Consider the following 12,112-nt stretch of genomic DNA (forward strand, 5'->3'; position numbering starts at 1 on the left):
TAAGGCCACGCTTACCTACCCCTGCATGAGTTGCCATTGCTCTAGCCCTATAGGTTACTTTGGAGAGAGCTATGTAGTGGTAAAAAAGTAGTGGGTAAAACTAACCTAAGCTAAACTCCATAGTCCCCAGATAAGAAGTGGGTAAACTTTGTTTACCAATGTTTACCCTCGACTATCCTACAGATTGGAGGTTAGGTTATAGAAAATCTATACCTCCAAGAAAACATACACTTCCCCACCCTTAGAATGAGAGCCTTTCCCCTAAACTCCTGTCAGCCTCCTTCCCTTATATTTCAGGTACCCATCCCCCTACACTTACCTTTATTGTCTTCTTGGGCGGGTGCCCCTCTTCTCACCCTCCCTCCCACTACTGACAGGGGACTCCTCTGTGGTCTTCAGGGAGCCAGACTTCACTCTCTGGCAGGGTTTTCTAGATACTGCTAATTAGAACCACTGCTCAGACCAGAGAGGCAGAAATTCTTCACCTACACCATCCCACTCCAAATAGGACATCGGGGAGTAATAAACTCCTCCATCCTCTTATCAGTTCTGCTGCCCGAAGTATAGTGACAGTGAATCCCCATAATCCTTTGCACAGTATCCTCTGGAGCACACCATGTAGTTCCTATCATGCTGTTGCTAGGGAACAAGTGGGGTTACCTCAATGCTGTATGTTAAGTGTTTGGGGGTCTCTCTGCTATATGAATACGGTTGCCAACCCTCCAGGATTGTCCTAGAGTCTTCAGGAATTAAAGATTATATCATGTGATGAAACCTCCAGGAATATGTCCAACCCAGGGCCGGCTCCAGGCACCAGCGAAGGAAGCAGGTGCCTGGGGTGGCCAATAGAAAGGGGCAGCACATCTGGGGTGGTGGTGGCGGCACTTCGGTGGCAGCTCAATTGGTCCACTTCAGTCTTCGGTGGCAATTCGGCGGTGAGTCCTTCACTCCCTGCCTTCCTCTTCAGCGGCACTTCGGCGGCAGCTCAATCGGGTCTTTTCTTTTTTTTTTCCCGACGCTTGGGGTGGCAAAAAAGCTGGAGCCGGCCCTGGTCCAACCAGAATTGCTAATCCTATCTATGAGCAATGCCAAAGTGTTGGCAACAGAAGTGACAGATTTAGTTGCTTGATGGGTGCAGGGGCCTCCTGCCCTCCCCCTGAAAAATCTTGCATTGGTATGGAATGAATCTTACTGGGGGCAGGAGGGGGGCTGAAGAACTTGCTGTTAGGGAAAGGCCATTTAACATGCTTTCAAGAATGAGGAAGGATCTTTCAGGCCTCAGAAGAGAGTGGGCAGGCCATTGGGCCATCCTTGCCCTAGCAAAAATTCTAGTAACCCCTCTTATAATCCTTCAGCTAGCCTCTGTTAGCCTCTTATCTCTGGTTCTACTGGTCTCTGGTTTCTGCCGAAGGACAAGGAATAAGTTGCCCCAGAAACAAGTAGGGTAGTTAGACCCATTGCGCTGTTTAAAACCTAACAACCAGGGACTAATTAATAATGCACATCCCTGGGCACTTCCATTGCATCATCTATTGGTATTGCTTCTTCCTGATCTGGAACCTGACAGGTAGACAAATAATACATCCAACATGCTATGTGTTATCTATATTGTATGTGTACTGCCTAATGCTTAGCAGCATTTTTGTAAGAGGAAGCATTCATTCCAGACACATTATTTTAATTTTCTCAGCCATGCTGCTGCAGTTACTCCAGGTTCTTATTACAGTGATCGTTACAACAACAGTTCTCCTGCAGAATTCCCCTGTTGAGAAAATATGTATAATAAAAGAACTGAAGTCCTCATGCCTGAATTAGCAATGGGAAATGTTTAGAGTCGCAGTTTCCTCTTTGTGTGCTCTGGGGGACTTTAAATTGCTCAGAAAGTATCTGACCTAGTCATCAAAGAACTGGTCCTCAAAAACCCTTCCTTAATTTTCACTCAGTACTTATTGAGGCAATATTTCAGTTGACTTCAGTGATTTTGCTTAAAAAGCTTAAGGATTTGGCCAGTTGATGTCATCCTGTATTTCATTGTCTTTCATCTACCAGACATTTAAACACCACTAAAGGACATTAGCAAGGGGAAAGAGCATTTTTTTTCTGTTATGGATTCTTTATACTTGCAAGTTTCTTTTTGAATTCATAATGAAAAGTAAAAGAATTAGCTGGATTGAGAGTGTGAGAACCTGCCAGAAGTGTCACTGGCATGGGGGGCGGAGAGGAAGGGCAAGGATTTATTTAAACAAAACACAGTTTATGCTGTTTTCAGCTCTTTTGTGCTGTTCTAAAAATGCTTTGCATGCATCTCCATAACCCCCTCTGGGCTTGTTTGTTTTATCGGCTACAGGTTGTGACGGCATTTCCTGGCTCTGAGAGGACCTCAGCGTGCCACAAGATAACTGCTGTTTCCTGCTCTGGCACACCCAGCACTATCCACAGTGGCTCCATGGTTACACTGGTGAGCAGGTTTTAGCTTTCAGATTTTTCTCAGAAGAGCAAATGATCATTTCTGCTTAACAATCTGTAAAATCAATCTGTTTCTCACTGCTGAATCAAATTACAGCCCAAGGAAATCTGCCTGGATTTAACGTGTCTATTGCATTTTCCTATCCCCATTACCAGGCACTCTGAGCTGACTCAGAGTCCTCCATTTCAAAGCTGGATTTATTGTGTATCCTAAACACACTCCACAACGTCTTCACTGGCAACGTTAAAGCTGTGGCAGCGCTTTAACGTGGCTTGTATAGTCGCAGCATAGTGCTAGGGGGAAAAACCACCTCCACAAGGGGAGTAGCTACCAGTGCCAGAAGTGAGGCTCCCAGCGCTGGTGCATTGTCTACGCTGGCACTTTACAGCGCTGAAACTTGCAGTGCTCGAGGGCGGGAGGGTTTCTTCATACACCCCAAGTGAGAAAGTTGCAGTGACGTAAAGTGCCAGTGTAGACAAGCCTGTAGTGCCACTGTAGACAAGCCTGGAGAATAGAGAGGATTTGAAGTGAACAAAAGAGAAGACTCCTTTCTGGTTGAGCCGTTGTAGAAGCTATGTTGTTCTTGCATATACAGATTCAGAGACAGGGATGGGAAAAGATCTACTGCGTTAGATCATGCAGCCCACCCCTTACCAGTTCCTGTAAATTTTTAACTGCATTGTCCTTCATTTTATTGACCTTCCCTGATTCCAAAGCAACAAAGGATAAATAAATGTTTGCTTCGTAGATATTGGCTGCTTCAGGTGAATATAATATTAGCAATCAGGTGCTTTTAGAGTAAATGTCCACTACATTTCTTGAGTCAGATCCACCCTGTGGTTTGTGCCAGGTTATGTCTACACTACAAAATAAGGGTGTGATTTCCCCTGCTTGTGTACACATATTTGTGCTAGCTCTCAAAGGGTGTGATTACACTTCAGTTAGACACCAGTGGCTGGCCCGTGCCAGCTGACTTGGGCTCACTGAGCTGTTTAATTGAGGTGTGCACACTTGGGCTCAGGATGGTGCCCAAGAGCCAGGACCCTTCACAGGGTCCTAGAGCCCAGGCTCCAGCCTGAGCCAGAACATCTACATTGCAATTAAACAGCCCCTTAGCCGGAGCCCAAGTCAACTGGCATGGGCCAGCCACGGGATTTTAACTGCAGTGTAGACATACCCAAAGAGACTGAAACTGCTGGGTATGTACTTCATATGGCTCAGCTATGCTTTCAGTGCTACCATGGTTACACTACTATTTATAATCAAGCTAGCTAGGTGAAAGCTAGCACAGGGGTATGTGTACTCAAGCACGGGAGTCACACCCTTCGCCCATGGATAGAGAGCCCCCAGCAGAAATCCACCAGAGGGCAGTTGCAGATGTGAAAGGTCCCCATAACAGTCTCCACAGAACAGCAGGTCCACAAGACATTGTATTGCCGTCATAGTGAATGGCACTGGCTGGGACAGGAAAAGACCAGGGCTGCCATGGGATGTGCTGCTCCAATGCATCCCTTAGGCAGCCCCGGCTCCTGGACTACCAGTGGGAAAGAAATGCAGCTCATCAGTGAAAGCCCCAAGAAGGGCACTCGGGCCTGGAGCTCAGTGAGTAAAGTTTGGTGCAAGTTGGTACATCTCTTCTAATTAATGCAATGATTGTGCTTCAGATTTTTCGTACTTAGTTAAATATTCATGGCCACTGATTTTGCGTCTTCAGTTGATATGAAAAAGACTTTGTATTCCCTTAAAATGGCAAATTCCAATAGAGTTTAGAAACAACAGCAACAACACAGTGCCCTTGGTTGGATTATTCCAGTTATATTTTTGCGTTTGTATTTTTGGTACATATGCATTGAACAGTCTTAGCTACATTAATGCCATGTGCCATATGTTGCCTGCATGTCGTGCTCTCTTTATTACATATTAACTTACAAATCTTGCTAAAATGCCAAGCAGTGTGTTCTTCCCGTTGGTGGTTCGCTCTGATTCTCTTTGGCAGCTCTCTCTCCCCCCAAGCACACCCATTATGACTTAGTCTTCAAGCCTGTTTTTTCCCTGACTTGTATCAATGGATACAAGGATGACACGCAAATTCATGAAGCATTCCATATTTTTTTTATGGGGGAAAGGATAGCTCAGTGGTTTAAGCATTGGCCTGCTAAACCCAGGGTTGTGAGCTCAATCCTTGAGGGGGCCGTTTAGGGAACTGTGGTAAAAAAAAACTGCCTGGGGATTGGCCCTGCTTTGAGCAGGGGGTTGGACTAGGTGACCTTCTGAGGTCCCTTCCAACCCTGATATTCTATGAAAATAAGAGTAGGTTGGAAATATATTGAGGAAGCTTTTTGGTATGTACTCTATGCCCATCTGATGGTGTTTTCCTTCTGGTTATTTCAGCAAGGTGCAAATATTAAATTAAGACCAGATCCTAAGCTGATGTAAATCATTGTGGCTCCATTGACTTCAGTGGAGCTGTGCTGATTTACACCAGCTGAAGATCTGGCCCTTAACTTCTACCCTAACTGCTCTTCAGCTACTGTACCTTGAGAGGACCTAGACTGGACACATCTGGAAAGGGGAGAAGCAGCTCTGTAGCATGTTCTTCTTTCCTTTGAAATCTGAGGAAACCTGTCCTGTCTGATTAAGGCTTCACAAAGTTTTGTGAGCCTAGGCAGAGTCAGGAGTGAATAGTACCAACAAGCAGCTGCATTCTTTGGTGGTTATATAGGCAGATCATCATAGTCTCATCCGGCACAGAGAGCTCCATATGGGTGTAGATGTCCACCCACATGAAGCTTCTTGCAGAATAGGGACCTATGCTGCTGGATCCATTTCAGTGGAATGGAATGAAGTGTGTCACTGTGGTGATAAAAATGTTAAAAAACATACTGTTCAATATGGGCCAGCTCCTACTCCCAGTGAAATCAATGGCAAAACTCTCATTGCTCCTATATAAGAAGGGAAATATGTTCTTAACCATGACCCAAGCCTTTCTCAGCCAAAGTAGTCCTTAATTTCACAAGTAGTCTGATTTCAGGCATGGTACACCTATAAGTAAAGACTCCTCATGTGAGTAATTGATTCCAGGATCAAACCTCAAGACTGTAATCAACACAGCTCACAGCTAAGAACCCATCCAGGGTAAGCCATGCCTTGTGTGGATTAAAATGACATCTTGGAATTATCAGACCATTCAGGCTCTTCTATGTGTTCCATAATGGAATTCAAGAACTTCAATAGGAGTATTTTGAACTTTCATTTATTATTGAAAATTAAATAAAATTCAGACATACTTCTTCATCCCTGATTTGGTTTTGTTTTTATGAACAACAAAAGTGGTTAGGTAGAGTGCAAGCAGGTATTCTTGATTAGGAAACAAACAAATGCGCAGTTCCACTCTGACTTTAAATTCTATCATTAGTTTTGGTTAGAACTGAGATAGAAAAAGGCAGCAGGGTTAAAGAAATACTGCACTTAACAGTATCAATATTTGACTAACTACAAAGGCAAGGACAGATAAGGGTTGAGTAAACAAAAAAGGAAAGTTTCTCTCAAAATTGTCAGAGCTTTTACTTTGCTTTATGAATCATATCTATGGGTCAGATCCTGCAAATACTTAGGTGTTGCAGTAACTTCTTGTATTTCCATTGGCCCTGATTGTACCCACTTAACTTTATACATGTGAGTAGTTCTGTGTGTACAGTTATTCATGTGCATGTATTCTACATAGGTTTCTATACTGTCCTCATCACTGCAGTATCTGAGCACCTTCCTGTAGTTAATAGTCATGTGACTAATATCTGTCATGTAAGGTTGCAATATCAGGATCTATATTACCTGCTAAATGACATGAACTCTCCTAGCTTACATTTATCACCAATAACAGAGACAACAAACTCCTGAGAGATGTTTCCTCAGAGAATCACATCTTTACAGAAACATGAATTGCAGAAATGCACAGCTCTGTTTTAAAAAGAGAGAGAGGGAAACACAATCTTATTGATTTTATCTACAATTAACAACTAACTTATTATTTGTTAAGCTTTTGCAAAATAGGGCTCATTAATGATATAACTTATACAGGCACCATACTGTGCAATGCATAATATTGTCATATCTCCTGGGATGGTCTCATGCATAAGAAATAACTCAAGATCTTTGTTCTCTAAATTTGCATACAGTGTGTTCCATATAGCTGCCTTTTCCCACCTCATTGACATCAAACTCCCTTAGTTTAGCTTAGGAAACTCTTTTAAATGAAAAAAAAATATTTCTTAAATGTCAGCAGTGTTTGCACAAAGTAAAAATAGGGTTTGCTCAAGTGTACTATGGAGAAGTTCAGATTTATCAGTCACATTTGCCTCAAATAGTCCCACCCACATCATCTGGCAGCAGCATTCTCTGCACACACAAACCTCTTAGTTCGTTGGCCACTTTTGGACTTACAGCACAACCATAAAGCTGGTCAGTTCCTCCCACAACACATCTGACTCTATTTGACATAAACCTTCATATTTTGTAACCAGATATCCATGCCCCATTCTTCAAACTCCTCAATGGAGTGAGTGAGTAAGAGGATAAGAGCACAAAAACTATATGCCACAAACTGGTAGCCAAGGGCTCTCTCTGTTCCAGCGGTTCTCAAACTGTGGGTCCGGACCCTAAAGTGGGTCGTGACCCCATTTTAATGGCATCGCCAGGGCTGTTGTTAAATGTGCTGGGGTCTGGGGCTGAAGCCAAAGTCCGAGCACACCGCCCAGGGCTGACGCCCTCAAGCTTCGGCACCTGCTAGGGCGGGGGAGGGGAGGCTCAGGCGTCAGTCCCCCTTCCTGGCATCTTGTAGTAATGTTTGTTGTCAGAAGGGGGTTGTGTTGCAATGAAGTTTGAGGAAACCCTGCTCTATTCTCATCTCTCCCCACCCTTTGGCAAGGGGCAAATGGCTTCCTGTAGGCTGGGCCTTTATTTAGCCCTTTGTCACCGTGCCTCAGTGGGTCCAAACTGAGGGTGCCATGTTCAGGACCAACTGCTGAGAAATATGGAGGATTCACCCCAAACTGGTGGTTATTCTTCCATAAGATAGACCAAACCAGTAACAAAAGTAAACTTCTGTCTCATGACACCGGTTAACCAGAAGTCAGAAATGCAGTCTCCTTAGGTATCCCAGCCCTTATTTCACCTCCCAGACACTAGATTTAATGATGACTTGTTATTTAAAACCAATTTCATCAACCAAAGGGTTCGTCTGATCCCAAAGGACCAGCCACGTACCCACGTCAATATATAACTCAGATCTTACCCTATAATCATGCTGTTGCCATTTACAGGGCCGGCTTTAGGAAGTGCGGGGCCCAACTGGAACATTTTCGGCAGGGCCCCGGCAGAATTGACTAAAACAAAGAAAATGTAAAAAAGCGGGGGGGCTGGTTGGAGACAGGGACTGGCTATGGGCAGGGCAGGGGTGCGGGGCTGGTGCTGGCAGGGGGTGCAGCAGGGGCTGGCTGCGGGCAGGGGGTACAGATACAGGGGGTACAGCCCACCCTGTAGTGTAAATGCCCCATCCTCCTCCCTCCCCCACTGGGGTAGCAGCAGCAGCAGCTCGGGGCCTATTTAAAGGGCCCAGGGCTCCCCTGCTTCTACAGCCCCAGCCCTTTAAATAGCCCCGGGGACTCTGGGGAAGCAGCAGGGCTCCCGCCGCTATTTAAAGGGCTTGGGTGGTAGAAGCAATGGGAGCCCCGGACTTTTTAAATAGCCCCCAGAGCCCTGCAGCCCTACCCCAGGGCTCCAGCAGTGGGGCTCTGGTAGCAATTTAAAGGGCCTGGGGTTCCAGCCCCTGCTGGGAGCCCCAGGCCCTTTAAATTGCCCCCTGGGGAAACCAGGCCACCCCAGTGCAGCACACTTGCCGGTACACCGTACTGGGGCTTGGGCGCGGGGCCCTCTTAGGTGCGGGGCCCGATTCAGGGGAATCGGGTGAATCGGCCTAAAGCTGGCCCTGATGCCAATCCTTTTGTATCTAATATCTAAAGGTTTACTTATAAGAGAAAAGAAAGAGGAGAGAGTTAAATGGTCAAAGGAATCTAACACATACACTCATTGGAAAGTTCTTGTATCAGGTTTGAAGCCGTGATGGAATAAATTGTTGGCTTATATCATCTCTGGTAAAATCCAAAAGATTGGAAGGTTCTCAGTTCATTGATTGGAACGCTCCTTTTAATGTAAATCCAGAGATCAGAGCAGGAAAGAGGCAAAATGGAGACACTTCCAAGCCTTTTATACTTTCTTTCATGTGGAGGGAAAATGCTCATTCTTAGTTTGTAGAAAAGTACAGGCACATGATGGAGTTCAGGATCACATGATCAAGTCACATGTCCTTGCATGCTTCAGTGACTCAGGAGCAGCCATTATCCATATACTGGCTGAAGTGCCATCAGGAAAGTCTGTGGGGCAGGGACAAGGTTCTTCCATCGTCTATTGTGAGCTAAATGTTCTTTAATGGGCCATCAACTTGAATAGTCCATTCACAATGTACTGGTTAGACTGGATGTAAACGAACTACCTTGTGGGTGTCACCACAGGAGCAAACACATTTGAAATAATGGCATATAGTCAATATTCATAAATTCAGGTACAACAATCATATACACATACAAACAGGATAATCATATTCAGCAAATCATAACTTTTCCATTGACATCTTACATGACATCATTTGTATAAGAATTGTTGCAACTGTCTAACCATGGTAGCAACAATGATATACATGGTCATATTTTAATCATATAATGTCACACAAAATTCTTGGGAGTGGGGGACTGCTGGGTGTGTGAAGGGGACTAAGTGCTAAAAAAGCTTCTTTTTTTCTCGCTAGCTGCAAGGTCAGAGGCTGGAGGGCCTAGTAACTGAGGACCAAAATATTTATTATATAATTTTTATATGTAAAAGGAGATTTTAGCCAGGTAAACAGGGTTTGAATTCTCTAGCTAGACTCATGGGGGCTCTGCTAGCTGAAATGCTTCAGCTTTACTGGCAAGAGCCCGATCCTACAAATCTATATGCACATGGACAGGCCCATTGACTGCAGGCCCAAGCCCTGATGGGAGTAAGGGTTTGCAGTGTTGGACTCTTTAATGAGTGTCAAGTTGTATCCCGCATTAGTGACAAGAACATGGCAAGGCTAACCATCCTGGGCTAAATGAAAACAGGTGGAAACTGGAGGTACACTTACATGTTACCACCTGGAATAAGAAAGCTCTTTCCTTATGTGGTTTTATGGGGTTCAGGGCTATTGAAGAAATACCATAGCCTATCAATTGAATCAACGCTCATTAAATTCTCTAGGAGGAATTAGGTTAGGAAAACAGCCTAGATGTAAAATAAGCTTGAAAAATTGGGGGTTTTATTTGGCTTTTTTGTTAACACACAAACGCATTTCAGGACTACGAGCCAAATTCATCCCTGGTGTAAGTGAATACACTTCTCCTGAAGTTAATGGAGGTACATGAGAGCAGGAGTTGACCCTTTATGTTTTCAGTATTAATGGTTCAAGTTTTAGTCTGGGTGGGTGTAAGTGTCAGCAGCTACCACAAGCAGTTTCCATTTGCATGTTGTTGTCGCACACAGTAACATACACCAGTACCAGAAATAGCGTCCGATAGGGCCAGATTGTGACTCTTAGCCACAGTGGAGGGGCTGCACTATACAAAGAACCCCCAGGGGGAATTCTGGCTGACTCAGTCAGAAATTTCTCATGGGGAGTACCTGCTTACGTGCGAGCTCTGCTGCTTCCGCACTGTCAGTGGGTCCACGGCACATCCCCCTCAGCACCCAGACAGCTATGCTGGCAAGTATAGAAGGGTGGGAAGACAATGCCAGACCCACCCTCCCCTCATCCCTTCCTTTCAGATAGCTAAGGCCAGTCTGGGTACTGGCAGGAGCAGCACCCTTCTTTGCCCAGCCCTTGCACATGGGCTCAAGGGAGGAAGAAGGGCCCATGCACTTTCTCCACCTCCTTGTGCATTGACACAGGGCAGCCAACAACTGAACCCATATTATGCTGTATGTAGAGTATCTGTAAAATATTATCCCCATATTTGCCCACTTTCTTCCTCTCCCCTGTTCTTAAATATGTCCTCCTCATTCTCTTCCTCCTCATTGACTATTAGAGCAACATAAGGATTTATCATAACAGATGAAACTTTCAGTCTAGACCAGGTTGTTGTTATACACCCAGCAATGGCCAAGAATGTGGGGGAATACCAGGGCAGGTCAAAGTCTATGTTTACCAGTGATGTCTTTGTAGTCCTTTCAGATTAATAAGTAATGCTTTGGTATATAATGGTAGCATGGAGGCTTATCGGCTGCCTCACCATTGTAACATAACAGTAACTATTATTCCCTCATCCCCAAACTTACTTCCATGACTCAGGCTCCTAAAAATTTTGGTTTAATGTCACATGTCTCCTCTACTGGCTTCCCTGAACGGCAATCCCATGGATAGCAGGGGAAGCTGGGGAATTGGCACATGCAGTGGCAGGACCAGGAATAGGGCCAGAGGAGGAGACTACGATTGTCATGGCAACAAAAGAGGTGCCTGTACTGATTGCTTCCTCTCTACCTGGGCACTTTTGTATCTACATTCCCATCTGAGGATATCCGGGCCTCTGGCTGCACCATGGGAAGAAAAGTATTTCTCCTACTAAGTACCTGGTTATCTAGAACCTGCTCACTATCCAGCAGTGCCCTTCCATGCTGAGTGAGAACAACACAAAGCAATGGGAGACTGCTCTCATCTGAACCATCGCCTGCTCCCACTTGGCTGAAAGATGTGGAAGCTATTGTCCATATAGTTTCCAGTAGCTCATGTATCTGTACTTAATTTATTATAAATATAGCTTTATCTTTCCATGTCTCCTCTCCACAAGCCAAAACTATCATAGCTGCCTGCTGTGTTACCTCCGCAAAATATTTTCAAAGTGCAAATTTGCACAATCATGATATTTCTAGCTAGCTTTTGCAAGATGATCTGAAACATGGGGCTCTCAAAAAAAATTTGAGGACCCCTAAAACAAGCAAAATGAATTGACAAAATTCCCACTGGCTGATGGGAGGTGTAGTGGATTGCATTATAACTCCATCCCAAAGTACCTCCAAATGGAAACATGACATGGGACAGTCAGCTTGCCCAACAGGGAATTGGGGAACTACATAATGGGGAAAATCTGCTATTTACATGGCAGAACACTATTCTGTGAGGGATAATTCTACCCATATCAGCTTTTTTTTTTTTTTAATTAATCTTTGGGCCCATACCTCTGATGCCTATATGGCCCAGGTCTCATGTTTTTTTGAATAGACTGGGGTGTGGGAAGGATTCATGGTTGGGGAAAAAAGCCTTTAACTGCAAGATCTACTTTCTGCTACCACAAAAATTTCAGGCAAAATGCCATAAATTTCATATTCAATGTAAAAAGAGGGAGAGCCAAAAATTCTCTGGCTTCTTTATTGTTATATATATTGCTGCACAGTTTTTACTCTGAATTTTGGTGGTGCTCACATTCAGTTTTCTTCAGTGGTTACAAGCTTGGACCCAAACCCTGTGGAACTCTGGTCTAACATTTGAATCGCATGTCTCAGCTGTGGCCAAACCTCTTTTCT

General features: G+C 44.5%; 1 long non-coding RNA gene across 1 annotated transcript in view; it reads left to right on the plus strand.

Annotated features, from left to right (window-relative positions):
• The window catches only part of LOC120398694, a 72,617-nt gene that overhangs the window by 4,380 nt on the left and 56,125 nt on the right, over window positions 1-12,112 (plus strand). The window contains exon 2 of the long non-coding RNA XR_005594636.1: window positions 2,348-2,458. This is a non-coding gene — a long non-coding RNA (uncharacterized LOC120398694). The remainder of the gene's footprint in view (window positions 1-2,347; window positions 2,459-12,112) is intronic.

The sequence above is a fragment of the Mauremys reevesii genome, linkage group 2 (genome assembly GCF_016161935.1).
Source record: "Mauremys reevesii isolate NIE-2019 linkage group 2, ASM1616193v1, whole genome shotgun sequence".
Lineage (NCBI taxonomy): Eukaryota > Metazoa > Chordata > Testudines > Geoemydidae > Mauremys > Mauremys reevesii.